This window comes from Anser cygnoides, chromosome 4 (assembly GCF_040182565.1).
Source record: "Anser cygnoides isolate HZ-2024a breed goose chromosome 4, Taihu_goose_T2T_genome, whole genome shotgun sequence".
In the NCBI taxonomy this organism is placed as follows: domain Eukaryota; kingdom Metazoa; phylum Chordata; class Aves; order Anseriformes; family Anatidae; genus Anser; species Anser cygnoides.
In genome coordinates, this window is record NC_089876.1 from 36036115 (window position 1) to 36053976 (window position 17862).

Sequence of the window (17862 nt, forward strand, 5' to 3'; positions counted from 1 at the left end):
GACATGCCTTCGCTTTTTCCATTTGCTCCTTTCAGGAGGGCTGAGGACAAGACCACTACTGGCAGTTCCTTACCTTTAGTGGTCTTTGCATGCTCTTTAGGACAGAGGCAGAGAGGTGTAGGCTAGAAGAACATGAATTGCTCAAATCTTAATTGGAGACTTGATTATTTGCCAGACCATTCCAGAATTGGTAAGGAATCAAAAGGTATTAAACCACATTTAGACTCAGGCCTTAAATTATCTGGACTTCACATTTACAATAAACTACATGCTTCATATTTCTATATATAAAACTCCATCAGTAACCACTCAAGCCAACCACTTGCTAAAACCAAATTATTGCTATGACCAGAAGTGCAGATTTTTTAATGGTATTAGAATTTGAACAAAGAAGTCATAGCACTATTCCAAAATTTAAACAACAAATTTTAGAGACAAAAAAATTGTCAGTCTCAGGTACCTGCTGTGAAATTCCTAGTTCCAGATTTATACTACTAAAATACAATGGACTTACTTTCACAAGCAATGAGACTTCTCAAGTTCCTCTGTGGACAGAGGTCTAAAGAACTTGAACAATCCATATTTAGGATAATCTCAGCTGTACAACCCTTGCTATTTTCCATTGTAAGGATACAAAGTGCTAACTATTACGTCTGATGTATCTTGTTGGGAATTTGGGACCTGCATGACTTATGTTAAATAATATTTGGATATTTCATATTTTTCTTGGACTCACCTACCCATTTGCCTTGGTGCCAGAACAAGGAGAAAATTAAGAAATATTTTAAGAGATCCCAGTTCTCGAACCATTTAAGTTACAGTCCTGAATGTTTTCTCATTACTTGACTCCAGCAAAATGAGGCCAACATGTTTCATGCAGACATGGAAGTAGGGACCATATTTTATTTTAGAAAGATTAACAGTCATCATAACCAGAGAAAGCAGATTCCTTGCACTGTGACATGAATGGCAGAGATTATAGCTATGGCATAGGCCAAGATGTAAAGACACACATTTTTGCCTGGATGCTCACCCACAACTTCTGGATTAGTATCGTATTAGTATTAGTTGTCGGTGTATTAAGACCAAGCCTGACAGTAGGATCTGCTTGTAGTCTCTATTCCTGTGTGGCATCCCATTAAGTTCAATGGGATTGTGCATTGAATAAAAGTTCAGTGCAAGATCAGAGCTTTGATTGCAAGCTCTTTGTGGCAACAAGGTTGTCTAATTCTATGTTTTATAAAGTGCTGTGAACATCTATAAAGCTATATAAAAGCATAATAAATAAAGTGACAACAGAAGCAATAAAACAAACATAAGGCTAGTTGATGTAAGCAGTCAGTGGAAGAACAGCAGTGTTGGATACAGAAACTAACTACCATACATTTAGCTACTGGAAACCATGTGTGTCATATCAGACAGCAGCAGCAGCAAAAATGCCTCATCCATAAAGCATACTTATTCTAACATTTTGCCAGGTTTGTGTTATTGTCCTGTACCATTAGGTACTGTGTGCACGGTATTGCAGCCTCATGCATATCATCCTTTTTTACTATATTAAACTTAATTAGGGAGTTTGGTGGCATCCAACCCAGAATACCCATTTAACCATGAAAACAGCTTTTCTTCTGTGATTTTGCTACCTACGTATTTACACACCATAGAAGATTCAGTAAGCAGAACGACAATTAGACCATTACAGAACAGAGTCTAAAATTCCTCTACAAAGACTTAGTCATAACCTATTACAATTTTGTGAGTATCTGCTACTTGGTACACTCTAATTCATAATGCAGAAAAAATATATGTTTTTTATGACCATGCCAATCAACTGCATAGAGTCATCAGTTGAAGCTTATCAGAACCCAATAATCTCTACATGCAAGTAATCAATATGCACGTCTCTTCACCTGAAACAGTATTTCAGCAAAAAAATCAAAGCTGGCAGAGCTCCTTTAGTAGCCAGATGAGAAAACCTGAACTGGCCCATGTAAGAAGTGAATGTTTCTTTTTCTGGTCATGTTATATTATGAGACCAAGTGAAAGATTCAGATTTGTACTTAGAATTTCCCAATGCTTGGAAACGGTATTCCAGTGTTTGGAGATTTGCCTCTGGACAAAATGGAGGCATATAGAAACACAGAATCATAGAATCATTTAGGTCAGAAAAGACTTCTAAGATCATCAAGTCCAACCATTAATCTAGCACCAAGTCTACCACTAGACCACATCCCTAAGCACCATATCTATGTGTCTTTTGAATACCTCCAGGAATAATGACTCATCTGCTCCCCTAGGCAGCCTGTTCCAATGCCTCACAACCCTTTCAGTGAATAACTTTTTCCTAATATCCAACCTAAACCTCCCCTGGTGCAACTTGAGGCCATTTCCTCTTGTCCTATCACTTGTTGCTCGGGAGAAGTGACTGACCCCCACTCTGCCACAACCTCCCTTGAGGTAGTTATAGAGAGTCATAAGGTTTCCCCTGAGCATCCTTTTCTCTAGGCAAATACACCTATATAAAGGTATTCTCTATATACACATACCTCAAATCAGATTCTACAAAAAACTGTCACTTAAATGTTTAACAGAGAATAGAGTAACTTTGATTTTATATTTTTCTGCAAGGTTTTTTCTTTTTTTTTTTTCCCTGTATCTTGAAATCCACTGACAAAATAGAGATAGATAAACTTAAGGGATCTTCCTTAAGAAGGATTTTCTTCTTTAAGACGACTTCAAGATAGCCTCAATCATCATGAATCACATATAAAAAATGGTGATGCAGATCCAAAACTCTGTGTACAAATATGTAATCTCAACAAGTTAAAGCTAGAACTCTGTAAAAGCAATGGTTGCTAATGATAAACACCTACATCTACATTATCATGTGCTACACACCAACGTGAAGAGTATTTAAGTGTGAAAAAGTTGCTGCTGAGGACCCAAATTCCACACATTAAGCATTTGAGGGATAATGCTTTGGGCCTTTCTGATTTTTTGGTTTGCTTTTTTGTTAAACTTTGGATCAGTCTGGTCCCATGGCCTGGAAGTCCTATATCAGCTGGAATACATTAGCCTTGATGCTGCAGCATATCTTCCAGCATAGTTTCATCTGAAAGGAATCCAGTTCATGTACTCCAAGATCACTTGCCAATGCATATCAAAGCAAGGAAAGTGGGGACAACTGGGAGACTGTTCGAAAGCATACGTCTGTGCTGAACTAAAACATACAGGTAGATGCTCCCCATTTATGTTCTTCAGCAAACACATTGCAGTGTGGAGACTGGCAGAGTTCACAGAGCCTTTTCTACTGGTTTGCAGGGACAATGACATGTTTAGTATGGTCTTTATATAAAATAATAATAATAATAAATTATATGAACAGAAAACTAAGACAACATTATTCCTTCCCTATGATGCATATTTTCCACATACCAATTGGACAGGCTTCAACAACAGGTTTGCTGTGTAGATGTGAAAGGAAACAAGAGATAGTCTATGCAACTATGAAATGAATAAACCGTTTAGTTACATCATCTTTCTGTTAGGCTATGATCACATTATAGAAAAGTCTGAGAAATCCTACCCTAAGAAATTCCTATGTCATTTCCTTTCAAGCTTCTTCAAAAATGATGCAGTATGTTGGCTCCAGTATTTTAGTGGGAGACTACACATTTATCTTGATTTACTTAACCTTATCAGAAAGAAAAAAAAAATCTTTACATTAAAACAGTTTGATGTAATGACATAGGTTGTCCTCTTGTAAGCATCAGTGTATTAAACACAAGGTAACTTTTTTTTTTTTTTCCTAAAGGAAAACTAAAAATTCCTCCATATGCCCTTTTCTGTAAAATCTAAACATCTGCTTAGGATCCTGATGCAGTAACACAATATGGCTGCAGCTTTCGCAGTTACAAATAAATACATCTTAAAACAAAGTACTGTAAATCTGTTTCTCCTCCATTTGCCTGACAAATTCAGAGCTTAAAAAGCTCTGACCTGGGTCTTCTAATCAGTTTCTGATCTCTCTTGGGAGCTGCAAAGGTGGAGGGAGCCAGCCATGGCTGGTACCGCTCCATCCTCTCATAGTAAAGCCCTCCCTGGTACACGTGCCAGATCCAGAAATATTTTGTGCTTCCCACTCCCAGCCCTGAGAAAAGAAAAGGTGTTGGAGGAAATGGGAGTCACACTAAGTTTGTGGCCAAGGCAGCAGAGCTCAGAAGGAGGATCCCCTTAAAGGACTGAAATTTAGCTGTGCAGCTCAAACCTCCTGTGAATTTTGTTTGATAAGCAAGACTCACAGGCATTAATGATGTCTAGAGTCAAAACCTTACCTAAATACATCTTTGATCTGGCACGCTATGATCAAGTATACCCACCAAAGACACCATGAAGGTCTTAATAGGTATGAAAACCTGAAAATGTTTTTAAAATACTAAAAACAGAATGGTTACAACAAATAGAGCCTGGGATCCAATTGGACAAAACTAGCAGCTGTATTTTACCATCTTTCTGCTCAGGATACACCTTGTGAACTGAAACAAAAATCTCACAATACTTCTTCAGGCATATCCTATGAATACTGTTTGTGCTACTCCCATCTCACAAATACATAGATGAAGACAAAATAATACTTAGTAATTTACCGTGTGTGTATAGGAAACAGAAAGGAAAAATAAGAAAGAATTTGATTGTACTTAGTTTCATGCTAGTACCAGATCACAAATCTCTTTAACTCACTGTTATTATGGTTCCTGTTTCCTGGGGCTGTGAACCAAGATCATGGAACCAATGTGTCATATTTGTCCATCAGGGTAAAAGAATAGAAAGATATTTTATTTGATTTTCAATATCAATTCACCTCTTCAATATCACAGTATTCAGGCAGCTGTTCTAAAAATAATCACCTTTAAGTTTGGAAGGCGTTAGATAAAAAGTGCATTTTGTTTCTCACTGATAAATTATTTCTGATTACAGTTACTCAGTATGAGTTATGCAGTTATCAGCTCTTCATAAAAGGACTAACCCCCCAAACCTGCTATTTTATTGGGGGGGGGGGGGGGGGGGAGCTGTTTATTTATTGCGTTCCACCTCCTTCCCTTGTTTCATTTTCTCCTGGTGGAAGACTCTGCCAAATATTTCAAAGCCCTCCTTGGCAAGTAGTAAAATAATTTGGACAGAGTATACTGCAATTAGAATTTTTTTGGCAGGTCCCACATTTTGGATGTTGATGAGAAGAGTATTAGTTTTAATATACTTGACCAGTTCATTATTTCAGATAATTTCCTGCCACACAGCACCATTGCTACAGATTGTGTTGCTTAGAAAATCAGCAAGGAGACACATCAAAATTTTTATTTTTTTTTTAAGTGCAGATAACATTAAATAAATCTGTTTTTCCTCACCCCATCTGTCACTCACTCAAACTTCTAATCTTACTTTTCTCCCTAACCTTCTGTGTCAGAAAAGTGTTTCTTACTCTTCAGAATGTAATATCATGTCACTTACTATACAAGCAAAGGTTGTAGAACACATGGAGTGACACATTTGCATTGCTGTCATTAGAGGCCAAATTCAATTATTCTCTCTTTTGCTTGGCTTTGCTACCACAAAAATCCACATGCACCTCACAACAGCACATTTTTGGATGGTGGGGGGTTGAGGACAAGAGCTGTGACCTTATGCAGGTTTGTGAACTCCAGAAGCCATACAACATTTTTATTGGATCCTGTTCTAAATTTGTGTCAGCACTTCCTTTATAAATCCTTATTTTGATATGGATTATAAACTGCTCATAAAAAATCCTGCCTAGACTGAAAGGCTATTTTGTTGGGGTGTGGGGTGTTAAGTACCAGCCTTGATGATTTGGTCTTTCAAGACCCTAAGAGTACAAACAAAACATACCTTGTGAGAGTTCATAAACATTTCTACCAGTTAGAAACTTGTCCTCTTTATGCTTTACAGTTAAAGTATAAGGCAAGCTGTTTGCTGGAGTTTTTATTTCCCCTACATCATTTTTCCAATAAAAAATTTCAATGAAACCATCAGTAACAGACTACAATGCAAGACATGCCATTATATACATTTCTTCCCCTGCTAGAAAAAGTCCTAATGGTTGGTGTTGTTTCTTCCTTACAGTTATCACCTCATGAGAAAAAAACTCACAAAACTAAGTCAGGGTCAGAGTGCACTGAGGTCAAAGAAGAGTCAAGATCCATGTCCTCACAGTCAGGGAGGGTTGTTTTTCCTAATCTTTCTGTCTATATTGTGGTATTTGACAGTAAAATTGCATTTACGTATCACTGTAAACAACACTGCTCAGGAATCAGCACCTGGCTTGTTAGCATTCTCAGTTCCTCATTGCTGCCTCTCACACATGCCATCAACCTTTCTGCAAATGGAGTAGTACCCAAATAAACCATAATAAAGTTAGGATTACTTAACAGTCACAGTGGTTAACACACTAGGTTTTGCTTTCAGAAATTAAGTGCATTCTTTCTGAGGCCAAGATAACAGAGCGGGAAAAAAGGTACACTTTTAAAACAGTCTTAGTGATTTCTCCAAAATTTTCTCATCGACAATGATCTCACATTGCAGAGCAACCTATGAAAATAAGCTGGCCTTTCTCAGTGTATTTCTCCCTAGTCACAGAGTAGCTTTGCTATTTAAGTATGTCTTAAACCTACTACTTCTCAGAATCGTTAGTACGTTCAGGAAAATGCACATAGCATTCACTGTAAACTACATATTCCCTACCAACACCGTAATACACACAAGTCATGTGCAAAAGCTCCAAGAATGACCAGACACCTTAATGAGACCTCTGAGAGACAGAGAACGAGCATATCAAAGTGATTTTAAAAGTTCAAGGCTAGTGATAACTTGAAGTTCATTGTGAAAATGCTATGAAAAGCTGACAGGAAGAAAAATCCACAGGAGTCTATAATGCAGTTGACAGAACTGCATTGAATTTAGCTTTCTGGAAGCACCAATCTAGAGTCACGTATTGCAGGGAAAGATATCCACTTGGTCTCTGGTGGTGGTGCTTTCACAACTATCGTAAATAGTTTGATATGAGTGTTCCTGGCAACACCAGTGGCTGAGTACTGCAGAAGCTGCATAATGCTTTATTGATGATTTGCAGAAACCCTTGAGTGTTTATATCTTCAGTAGACCATCAAATCCAAGAAACGCTTTGGTCAGTTAACAATCACCCTGGGAAACAAAGTACTGCTGCCATTATTAAGGATGCTAGTTTCTATCTAATGACTTAAATCAGCTGTTGTTCTTTGGGGTGACAGGTATGCTTGAACATTATGCAGAACATGTTACTTCTAAAAGGGGATCGTGATTGGTTATTGATCTCTATTGCTTTCATCACCACATCCACACCTGCTATTTATGTCAATCTCAATAACTGGTTACATGTACTTATATATGCAGCAGATACATGACGACTTCAAGAAAGCTTGTGGATCTTTCTTATTGTATTCCACATTTTCTGTTTTCTCAACTCTATTTGATGGCAGTTTCTTTTTAAAATAAAGCAAAGATTTTTTATTCTTTTTTTTTTTTAAACTGTTGAATACTAACACATTTTTTCACTAAAACTCAGATTTTATTTGTTGTAACAGTATTCAGATCTTGAGTAGCTGGGGGAATCTTAGTTCCATCACATACAATAAACAGGAAAAAAAAAACAAAACATATATTTAAAGTAGATACATTCATTAGAGATAATCACTAAAAGTTTAAATATGGATGGACATACTTGTAACATTCCCACCAAAAATACCTATTCACTCTAAACCCTGCAGAATGTAAAGAAATTAAAAATCAATAAAAGGAATGTTAAACAAATCACTTAAGTTTCATCCATGCTTTCAGCTTTCTTGTTTAAATGAGGATAGACCAGGCTCCAAATGAAATCCATGAGAGATACATTAGATACCTGCAAGGATCTGGGCCTCTGTTCTCTACGGAGTTTCAACTCCTGATGTTTCACTTTTTCCTTCTTGCAATATGCTGATAAACAGACTTGGAAATATAGCTGGAATTGCAGCATTCCTCAAAGTTTTTGTTTGTTTGTTTGTCTTCTGTCCTCAAATCCAAAGCCAAGTACATAATTAAAAGAAAACAATTATATGAGCTCATCTGTATGAGTTCAAAAGAAACAGGATGAGTACAAAAGGAAAGGAATCCCTCACACATATAACCAATCACTAATAGGAACTAGAAGCATAAATCAGAAACAAGGGCATATTCTCCAAGACAACTAATTCTCCTGAAAACTGAAGATAGAGTCAAAACTGTAGCTTCCTCCAGTAAACAAAGAAAAAGTACACTTTACCTTTGTTATGTTTCAAATGTGAGTGACAGAGGTCATTTCTAGCACTCACTTCATGCTTCTAGGAAAAGAATTTTCTTCTGTAGAGTATTCCACTTAGCATATTGAATCTAGCAAAAGCAGAAAACAAACAACAAAAAATCATTATCTTAAAGACTAGAATTAGAAGAAGAAAACAAATGGAGATGAGTTTTAGAGACTGTTGCACAGCTGAGAGGCACAAAATACTTACTGATGCAAAATAACAGCACACACAAATGTAGGTTACGCCTGAAATCAAATGAGCTATTTATGCATTTACAAATTTACTAACTAGAATGGGCATATGTTAGGTGAGACCTATAGCTGGTACAAATCAGCAATCAAGTTTACATGCTCTGAGAATTCATCCCTCGGAAATTCTTGTGCCTAGGTATTTGCATTCTCTGTGCCTATTTTTGATACTTTGCCCTTAGATTACTAGACGACTGAGTAAAATTGTCACAGGGAAATCAAACCCATGCCTGCATCAGTAGCATCAAGGTCTGCTAAACTGAACACACTAGGTATCACTTATTTTTGTTTCTTTCAGACATTTGTATCACAACATACTGAAGTTATGCTATGAAATGTATACAGAAAAGGGCTAAATGCTGTTTCAATGAACTTTGTGACATCAACAAAACCTAACACTGAACCCAAAATTGTTCAAAAGCAAACTTTTGAACTCAAGAAGGGGGTAAATGATTATCCATCCTCTATCTACTGAAATACAGATGATAATGCTACATCTACAGTAGATAACCTTTGCAGAGTCATAATTCTGAAACATCACATCTTTATTTAGCTAAAAAAGCATATAAGAATTCTGGCCATAAAACAGTGTTTCCCAGGAATAGCTTTTCTTTCTGCATGAAATTAATATTTTGGGATGCAATCCATTTTAATTGCAAAACTGGCAGGATTTAGCTCAACCTGGTAGTTGTTCTGTCTGCTGGATTATACAGACTTGAATTAATTTCAGGGTCAACTTTATGCACTTGAGTGAAAGTATACCACAATGCACAACATTTCCTCTCATGTCTCCAGTCTCAAATTATGATCCACTTCTATTATACTTTAAAGCATCAGGATCCTATCTTATCCTTTCAAGAATTAATATAGACTAAATTTCTCTCCGCTGGGCTCAGTGTACTACAATCTTGTAGCTAGCCTGCTTATGTTCAGTGTTGTCTCTCATTATATCAACAAGTACGTGAGCATGCTAGAACAGTCCATGACCTCTCCCCTCATGCTCCATCCAGTGGGAGAAGCATGTTGCAGAAAGTTATGCTGCAGATGCTATATATCTAGGGGCTATGGATGTAGATGCTATATACCTAGATCTTTGCATCAAGCCAAGCTGTTCAATAACCTGATCTAGTAACCACAGTTGGTCCCAGCAGTTATTATTCAGTAACCACAGCTGGTTCCAGTAGTTATTATCCCACTGCTGGAGTCAGCAGAAGTTGTCAATTGCATTCAAGACTGTCTGCAATAAATTGAAGTACAATCTGCTTAAAGAAAACTATGGTATCCTTTTTTTTTTTTTCTCCAAAAAAGTTCTGCTAAGCAGGGAATAAAGGAAGTATTTCTGCTCACATGTGGGTGGGAGATGGCAGGAGTAGTTCAGATATTTTGCAGGTGGAAAATCTTTCTCTAGGTGGAAACAAAAGATAAAAGGAAATGAGGGTCTTTATGCTTGTGTCTTCACTCTATTAAAACAACCGCCATAACATCAGTTTTGCTTCAACTCCCCTTCTTGGCTGGATGAAGCTTCCTGGCAAACATGAGATCAGAGCTGATAGCACAGAGACTGCTAATGAAGATTTCCCCTGCCACTACCTTAATGTAGGTTATGCCCCTACCCTTATGTAGGGTAAAATACGGGTGATTCACCCTACAGAGTGCTTTTCTGGAATAACAAAGAAAATCCTCTTCTGTGAAAGATGCCCAGAAATGCATAGGCCAGTGAACAATTCCTACAGCTACCTCTTTTTTCAGGGTGTTTATGGATTCTGGATGACAGGCTGGCATCAGCAAGAGCCAGCTGAACTTAGCTGAGCTAAGAACTTCCTTCAGAAGAATGAAAAATGAGTAATCTTGTAGTGCAGAGTTCTGGGGCCCTCAGTGCTCTTCTGTAGTGTCTCTGATCCATTTTGGCCCTATGCTGAACAGAGCTCATATTTAACTGTTGAGTTGAAAACTCCCTATAATTATAAGCCTGAGGAACAGATGAGTTTATTTGATTTACACCATATGATAAAAAGACCCTGGGCCAGATTAGATAGCTTAGTTTACAAATAATAAATGAGGTCATTTGACCCAGAAATCTCTGGTTAAAGGTTTGTCAAAGTTTGTCTAACATATGGAACGTGTACATAAACATATAAAACATAAAAAATGTATTCCCAAGTGTTTTCTAAAGCATTTCACAAAAACAAACTTCTTCACACAAATATCATATTCATCTGAGCTTGCATAAATAAAATTGGTAATATTGTTTGAAAGGTACCTGCAGCTATCTGTAAGGGCCATTAGCTCTTCTGTAATTTCCACAGGTGTACTTTAAGCACAACTTTGCAAGTCTGACCACAAAGAGACTGTTCAGACTGGACTTATTTCTTTTCAATCAGAATATCTCTGAGCAGTGTAGACAATGGAAGCTCTTTGAAGGCAATTATTGTTTTGTTTTGCCTTATGAAAAAAAAAAAAGTACATCTGAAGTTTCTTTCAGGTGTTTTTATTTTCTAGCAAAATATATTCCTCATCTTACAATGTTCCTTACTGAGGGAACGTCCAGAACTAGAGAACAGATCTCTATTATGTTTATGAATTATCTGAGATCACACTATAAGTTATTACAACTTTTACTATCTGAAATAATTTAATGGTCACCCACAAATTGTGCAACTGGTTACCTAATATACATCATGTGATTTTTCTCTTTCTTGATTAGATTAAGCAAATCTGAGCCAGGGGCTCAAAATGTGCTTTTCATGAACGTTCCTGTGAACAAAAAGGTACTTTCACTAATATTCACAGAAGGAAAATAAAAGCCCCAGGTCAGGAAATCACTAAAGCATGTGTTTAATTCCATCCCTTCTTAAGAAAGTAGTTACGCGTATACTTAAGTTGCATTGCTTTACTGCTGTCTGAATAGGGCTGCTTTTCTGAACCAGAACCAACAAAGAGGTAGCCACAGTTCAATCCTCTTTAAACCCTAAAAACAGTTTACAGAGAATGAAGACTTCTAATTTACTCCGAAAAACATGCCCTTTTAAAAGTAACTGATTTCAAATCTTTCTAACCTCTTATAGTTTGTATTCAGTTAATATTGGCCTTGAGTCCTCTGTCCTTAAATTCTCATGCCCTGGTCTGTTCAAAATACACCTAAAAGAGGTGACCCCATATGTCTGATTATATAAAATCTGTCTTTTTTTTTTTTTTTTCAAGCTGGATACAACAACAATTAGAGTTAATGGAAAGATTTAATTGATTTCAATGAGAGCTGGATGAAGAACTGATAGTTTAACTCTGGACACTCTCTTTTGAAAATTTTCACTAAGGTGCTGATCCAACTCCCAGTGAAGTCAGTAGAAGGATTTGTGTTGGGATTTGGATCATACCTCTGTTCTTCTTGGAGTCAAATTCTCTTTGTCAATATGCACATGCACATATACACAGATCTAAATGAAAACAAATGTTTGGCAACCTGTGACAGAAAGTCCAAATCTGTATCTGTATATTTGGGCCAAACCAAAATTGTTACGCTTGACAAAAACATCGTTATGCTGATCTGGTTTTGTTTTTGCTTACTAGTAATTGTTTGGTGAATATAAATCTAAATCCTCCTTTTTTTTTCTTTTTTTTTTTTGGGGGGGGGGGGTTGCATAAATGTATTCTACTGTCACTGTAGACAGTAAAATGAGAAGGGATTTCTATGCAAAACTCTGTGTTCAGACTTGTCATAACTTGACAAAAATAATCCTCTCAGACTAGAACTTTCCATGCTTGTTCTCCATCAAAAGTAATTCTGTTTTTGCCAAGTATGAAGAAATTTGGTTCAGTTCCTCCTAGTTTCCAAAATACAAAAGGTTTCTCATTTAGAATCCATTCTACACTCAAAACAAAAGGGATGTGGGCCGGATTCCCAGAGGTGCGGAGCTCTTGCACTTCTCATTGGCTTTAGTATCGCTAAAATCAGCTTCTGTGTTTTTAAAATATGAATACCAAGGGGATTAGAGAATACAAACTTGGACACAATGAGAAAAATGGGGTCTTGGCTAGCCCAGTCACAGGGTGTATAGATGTTGCTGATTGCTTCATCTGCTGAAAGAATCATGCTAACATAGCAGTTTTCATAGCAGCATATAAGGACAGGAACAAGGTAGATAACAGGGAAGATGAAGAGATGAAAAAGAATCTAAATCTTACAAACCTCTGTAGAGCTTTGTGTTCAAAACAACTTTTTGTGCTATATGGATAAAAAAAATTACAATTTATACAGTTAATGGCTCAGGGCAGTACATAACCCTAAACCTACAGACCAATCCACAGACCTAGTGACAAAATAATTGTTCCAGCCCCTTGCACCTTTCCAGAGTGGTGCAGGCACCCTTCCAATTTCAGGCTAAGAAGATCCTTTCCATGTTGTCCTACCCCTCTAAGCACCAGCTCAGATGACTAATCAACTGTCCAGATCATTCTGCAGTTACTTAGTGTTTTCCAAGACATTGTGCCAGTCTAGTTTTTCCTATATGAAACAAGTATCATGAAACTATTTACATTACCAGGTTCTCAGGGTATCAGGTAGCCACTTTTAAAGTACATGCATATCACCTAACTGTGATATGAAAAATAACCAGCTATTGAGAAATTGTACCTAAGAATCACTGAACAGGAAGCAAAAAAATAATGCAAGATTGACCTAGTAAGAATCTAATCCCTATGGTTTGAAAACTGTTTTATTAATCTCATCAGCAAGGTAACACGGAAGGGCTTTTGGCTACTTATTCTCCGCCTGACATAAGATACTTCTCTCAATTCATCTATTTGTAGGAGTAAAAGGTTTTCAGATTTTTCTGAGCATTTTGCCCATTTTTTTGTTTGTTTGTTTTTTAAACAAAATCAAAAGATGCAGAGCCTGAAAAATCCTTGTAATAATAACTACCAAACTAAAATCTTGCAGTGAGAATTTGGAATGATATTACAAGGCAATACAGTGATCAATAAGCTGTTTATTAAGTGGATACTTCTTAAAAAGTAAGGAAGTTACAAAACTTCTTTAAGCATTGAAGAAATGTAACATTAACAGAGTAGCTAGGCTAAAGAAGGGAGGTCCAATGGGAAGCACCAGTGAAAAAGACAGCAGATAGAACTAGAGGGGTTCTCCTTCTGATTTGTGGCAACCATTTCTGGTTTATTTTGTCTGCTCTGTAGGGCTTTTTCCCAATTAGGCCTTTAAAACATTATTGTAGGAAAAGGATGACAATGATGGAAAGAATAAAGTGACTGACATCAAGCCCATAACTTGGGAGCAAAATACTCAGAAAAAATAAATGCAATCACCTGGGACAGAAGGTGACAGTGATCTGAAGGACAACTGCATCTAGACAGAGAAAATAATACAGATCACACCAAAATTCTTTAGCTTGGGTGGCTACTAACAATTTATGCATGAAAACTGGGTCCCTGAAACAGTTCACCAGACTACTGTCTGTCTAAGATTTTGTTTAATTTATATGCCTTGCTACTGCTTTTAATGCCATAAAGTCAGCAAATTAAAATAAATGAAAAGAGAACACATAAATTCCCCTCCTGTTGGGGGATTATAAATAGGCTGAGAGTTAGAGAACAGCAATAGCCACTTCCAAATGGCTAGACCCATGAAAGAAAACAGGCAATAAGAGTCCCAAGGGGTGACATATGCCAAAACGTCTAGATAATCTGTTTGTTCATCTCCAGGCAGGTACTGATAACAACTCCCCTCTAAAGGGAAGGCTTCATGCTTTGTTGACACCTTATTTAACTTCTACATCAGATGAATAAAAACCCACCAGGATGCCTGTGCTACACAGTTCTTAGTTTCAAGACCAGAGTATAATTTTAAGAAATCCGTCCAATGACTGACTTACAAAAAGCAGCAATATTCTGCTGGAAATAAGGGGTGCCCTTTCAAAGACACCTGTCCTCTCACTGCCAAGGTTGTACACAACTTTCTAGTTTTTCTAGACTGATCACTTGTCTCAAACAGCCAAAATATATAATTGTATGTAATTGGAAAGAACAAAAGGTTGCTCTGGAAAGTGTATGTTACCATTGTGAAGAGAACATATATTTTTATTTTTTTCTTTAAATCTTGATTACCTTTACCAATTTCCACTAAATCTCCTATCATCTACTAAACGACATGTATAACTTTAGGATACCTCCTAATTTAGGTCTGAAAAGTTTTCTGCACTTCCTGCTTGTTGAAGAGCTACTTCACAAACAGACAGTAGAACTCCATTTCTTGGGGAACTAGCAGTGTTGCTCATATTTAACCTTGTTGCCTATGCCTCTATACAGGCTAAATCACATCAGTTTCTGTGGGAGGAAAATTTAAGTCCTGAGCCACAACCTCACAGCACTGGAGAGGCCTGTCTTCGAAAGAATGAGATTAAGTGTATGTAATCTGTCAGAGAAAGTTCAGGTTGGTAAATTTGGCAGAACAAAAGGACAAGTCTTCAAATTGCTTTACTTAGCAAGATTTGGAAGAAATGCGCCGACTGTACATTCTCTACCCTCATTATATTCTTGGAGTTTTGACTTCCTCTGTTACTCCCTAGCCACAGATAGGTATCTAAACATAGGGAAGGCAGACTGTTTTCACAGCTGCTAATACTGTGTTATACCTATGTACTGTAGGCCACACAGGGGGAGCACAGTCACTTGACTATTAAAATAATAAGATGTAGTTTAAATCAACGGGCTTTAATTGTGTTCCTTAACATTCAGTTTTGTACCTAGAAGAAAAGTTGCTAGTAAAAGGAGAGTAGGTAGATTCTTTGAGGGAATCAGAACAGGAGAGAATGCAAACCACCACCATTTTGTAGCCCTTTATCTATACTAGACACACATACGCGGCTCTGCATTTCCATTGCCTCCCAGCAACTAAGAACCTGGTAGGGCAACAAAATATATATTTTTTCCCTCCTAAATAACCACTACGGAGTTTAAAAAATAAAAATAAAAAATCTTATTTCAATTGATGAACAAACTACTTATATTCGGTACAGGGCTCAGTGCATTTCTAGCACAAAGTCTTACCTCACTATGTGATGCTGACCCTTACTGGTCAACACAATTGTCTAGTGGCATATAAATGAATAAATAAATAAATAAATCACTTTCTTCCCTTTATTTACAGACGGGCAGGTTATCATCATCCCCCCCCCCAAAAAAAAAAAAAAGATCCTGGTACTAAAAAATTGGTATGCCTGTTGATAGTGGTTCTGAAACATTTACTGTTCAAACCTGCAACTTCTGGTAACTCATGTAGGTCCATTACAAGGGATGGAGTTTTGCCAGTAGGCCAACTGATGACCTGCCTGGTAGAACAAAAGAAACTTAGCCTTGATCATTCTTTTATTGTTCTCACACTTTCTTTTGCAGATTTAGACATGTAAGACAACAGCTTAAAATAACCCTACTATTTATTATTCCAGGAGCAATGTTTTCTTAATGGTACAGTCAAAATGTGTCTGGAATTTAGAAAAACAGTGTATTTTCCAACAATACATCAACCAATCAAAAAGTGACATTCCATATCCAGAACAAAAAGTCATGGCTGTTAGAAAACAAGAAAAAATATATCATAAAAAAGAAAATCATGCTAAGGCTAAAAATCTATAAAGTAACACTGACCTTTTTATATACCTCATAAACAGCACAGAAATATTCTTGCTTCTGCCAAACATTCCGGCTTGCAATGGCGTTCCAGATTTTCATTAGCACCGTAACCACTCTGACAGATAGCCAGTGGCTCTTATTTTTTCACTTCTGCTTCTGGAAAAAAAAGTTTAAAAAAAAAAATAAAAATTACCCCCACAGGTCTCTGTTATATCACCATGGCATCTCTAGATAGTGAAGCAGCAGAGGGACAAAGCTCAGAACTGAGATGTGCCCAGACCAGAAACCCAGGCTCCAACACAGATTTCTGAAGACTTTCTTTGGAATAAGCCCCTTCCTTAAAATCGAATGCTCCAAAAGCAGCCATTTACCTTCCAAACTGGGCAGCATTTATGAGTCCATTAGTGAGATTAGCTTCACTATCTTCCCAAACAGACTTCAACAAATCCAGTGGCAAAACAAATAGAAGCTCATTTTCACTTCTTTTTTTTCCAGTCAGATCTACTAAGGCAGACAAGAACAAGGAGGCAGGATGGTTGGCTCTGCAACAAATTTCCTCCCTAGGAACACAACAATAGAAAAGACCTCTGAGGCTACTGAATCCAGTTCCTTCTTATCACAGGCAACCATGTCATAAAATACTTTTCATAATCTGTTTCTAATCCATTTTAAAAATAAACAGAGGAGGATATTTTGTTTTTATCATACCAGTAATGGTACTGAGTCCCACACCTCCCATGGAGCATAGTAGTTCATATACACCAACCATGACACATTTCACTTTCCCGTTGTTTTTTCTGACTGGTTAAGCCATGCAACCCTCTGGATTTGTTTGGAGTTTTTTGCTTGTTTGTTTGTTGGATTGTTTTTCCCTCCAACTCTTAATCTATTTAAATAGCTATATAGATGAACAGAAATTAATAACGCTGAGCTGCAACACTAGGCCCTGACTCGGTAAAGTATTTAAACACAAATTAAAACTTAAGATGCTTCTTCAGAGCTGGAACCTCTTGTTGGAACAGCACATACATGTGTTGGCAACCAAGGACACTATTTAAGACCCTTTTGAGCATAACTTGAAGACTAAATGTGCATGTGTTTATATGGGGATAACCTGATTATTCTCAGAAGACCACGGTGGAACATTTGACAACTATACATTTAAACAGCTTAAATTGTACATTAATCTTTATTTTTTATTTTTATACCCAGTTCAAATGCGATTAAAAATTTATTGATTTCTCAACCGTGACATGAAAACAAAATGCCATAGAAGGTCTTTTACTGTCTTAGCAATATAGAACAGGAATTTATGAGGCAGGGTAGATCACAGACAAAAGCATTGACAGTTCAAGACTCAGACTTGGATTCTGATGATAACTATCTCAAAACTTGAGATAACACGATCTAGGACTTACAATAATTAGCAGATACTCCTAAATATTTATGCTGACAGTTTTTGAGATGATGGTATTTACCGCATTATCATACATTTTGATATTTAAGATATTCCAGAGCAAGAAACGTAGTTGGTGGCTACCACTGATGCTGTTATGTAGGTATACAAAAGACTGTGCTAGAACGATCACTAATAAAACAAAAAG

The 17862-nt window shown here is 37.0% G+C and overlaps 1 long non-coding RNA gene across 1 annotated transcript in view; it reads right to left on the bottom strand.

Annotated features, from left to right (window-relative positions):
- Positions 1-17862, bottom strand: part of LOC106042461 (uncharacterized) — a 149372-nt gene that overhangs the window by 91509 nt on the left and 40001 nt on the right. The window contains exons 4-7 of the long non-coding RNA XR_010831096.1: positions 16630-16818; positions 16274-16414; positions 8351-8457; positions 7952-8096 (exon numbers count right to left, since the gene is read on the bottom strand). This is a non-coding gene — a long non-coding RNA (uncharacterized lncRNA). The remainder of the gene's footprint in view (positions 1-7951; positions 8097-8350; positions 8458-16273; positions 16415-16629; positions 16819-17862) is intronic.